Below are 2,523 nucleotides of genomic sequence, written 5' to 3' on the forward strand. Positions count from 1 at the left end.
TTGAGGCTTTTACAGCTCAGTATATTTCTTTTTATACCTCATTTTTATACTTTTCTCTTGATGGTAAAGATCAAGATAAAGCAAGACCTATACAACAAGAAATGCAACTTTTCAATCTGACAAGGTCAGTCAAATTCCCTCAGGACTTCCCTGAAGCTCTGTACAGAAGTTTGAAGATCCTTGGTCAGTGTACACTATGTGGATAAGTCACGACCATTGCTTGACCAATTTACTCTCTGTGAAAGCCTGAGAGAATGTTTTCTCTCCATGTTCCTCTCATTAGGCACATTCTACATCATCAGTCACTTTCCTCTGTGGCCCCATAATCTCCTTGATCAGAAATTTTGGGAAACAACTGATTTCCATGATGTTACATTCTAGGTTCTCCTATGTCCTGAGTCCTCACTGACCTTGAATGACTAGGGCCAAAATGTTGGCTGTCCTTGTAGCCCCTCTTTTTCTATAATTTTTTTTCTGCACACTTAAGTTGTTAACCCTCCAGAAGAAAAGCTTAATGATATTATTACCCTAGAACATGGGCTGTTGAGCTTAACATCAGTAACTGAACATCAAACACTTTAGACAAAACATGGAACAGGTATTTTATGTCCATCTCTGATATGCTGAACTTTAATCCATACACAATGTGAAAAAAAATAAAAATAAACATGAACATAAAAAATTAAAAATAGAAATAAATAATTACAAATTTTTACACAGAAATTTAGAAATCTTACCATATACAACATTGTAGCAGGACAGTCCTATGACTTTTTTTCTTGTCTCTTATTTTCATTTATTACCTCTTTTTAAAAAACATACATTAACAAGAGAAAGTATAGCAGTAATTGGTATGATATTAGAAGGCATACACTTCTAGAAGCCCAGTGCCAGGGATTCCCAGTGTGGATTCTGCTGGTTTCCACCACAGAATTCTAGTCCTCCGGATTGGATCCTTCAGGTTTCAATCTCAGAGTCTTCAGCCTTCCTTTCCAGAACCAATGCCCAGACTAAAAGACTGTCACAGACTGTCAGAGACAGAGGCTGCAGTGAGCTTCAGACCTTGCAACTGAATCCTTCAGGCTCGGGTGTGCAGAGGCCCTCTTCAGGGACCTCATCTGACTCTGTGACTGGTATATCTTATGTTATGTCCGTTCATTGTATTATATCCATTCTTCTAGTAAAACCCTGGCTAAAACAGAATATGTTTCATGGGGTAGACATGGCTGGAGAGCCAGCTAGTGGCTTGTGGGTGAGGCCAGAGGAGCAGAATGGGGCTCAAGGTGCAGGGCCAGAGAGGTGTGAACCCTTATAAAGGCAGCATCCATTCTGAACTGCCCCCTTGGGCCTGAGGTCACTCTTACAGGTGTGGAGTGGCTTATCCTGGACATGGAAGCACCCTATCCTCTCCTGCACATGCTGCAGGGTGGGATTTGTGGTGAGTGATTGAGGCGGCCTTGGAAAGAGGACATATTTGGAAAAGAGAGAGTCCCTTACCATCTCTCCAGAGCAAATAAGGCTCCAAGCATGTGCTATGTAATTCACACTGCCTTAAAGTATGAATCCTCCAGTAACTGTGTGCTAAATAAACCTTTCCTTCCTTCATTTTAAGTGTCAAGTACTTATTCCAGCCATGAGAGAAGAGTGCGACACTCTCCACTCTGTTCCTCATGCCGGCTCTTGCGATAGCTTCTGAGCAGCCTCTCCTGCCTTCTTTTATACTCTCACTAAAACCTCTCCAGCCCACCCCGTACAATCCCCATTCCTCATCCTGAATTAGCAGGATAATTGGAGAATCTAGACACATAGTTTAAATTATATTATATTTCTTATTTGTTCTTTAGTTTTGGCACTGCCATGGTAAGAATTCAACCTCACAGAAAAGTTCAGCAACAAGACCTTAATCCTAAACCAAATAAAGGCTTTTAATAAATTATTTCATGTATGCTATTCTATTTTAATTTCTTCTTATTTTTTTTCCATTTATCTATATGGTACAGTGTCTCACCACGCAGCTTGGACTCCTAGTGATCCTCCTGCATTCAGCCTCCACAGAGCCGGGATTCCACGCGTGCTCAACCACCTCCAGACTGGGTTGTCTGTTCAGGGTGCCCTGAGGGTGGCGCATGCGGATTGTGGGATGGAACCCTGGTTGCTGTCCTTGCCAAAGCAGGTGCTTAGCCTGATTCTTCTTTTACAGACAACATCGTTTGTGAGTATATGCACACAAGCAGTTATAACCTGACTGCTCCCTCCAAAACTGGGCTTGTTATGTTTTATTAGTTCCTTCTTCTTTTTAACAAATAGAAATAAAGTTAGTAAAATAATTCTACATTCAATGAAAAGGGCTCCTCGTGAAGGCAGCCTCACAGATGAGATACAGCACAGATGTCGGTCTCTCGCTACGAGGGAGGCCAGCGTTGGCCTGCTCTGCCTGCCCAGCGCTCAGCTCCTGTAGAGAAGCCCAGAACCCGCGGCCTGCGGAATGCACAGGCGCTGCCCAGTGAGGACCTCACAGAGCCC

Source organism: Octodon degus, unplaced genomic scaffold (genome assembly GCF_000260255.1).
Source record: "Octodon degus isolate 3935 unplaced genomic scaffold, OctDeg1.0 scaffold00438, whole genome shotgun sequence".
Classification (NCBI taxonomy): Eukaryota; Metazoa; Chordata; class Mammalia; order Rodentia; family Octodontidae; genus Octodon; species Octodon degus.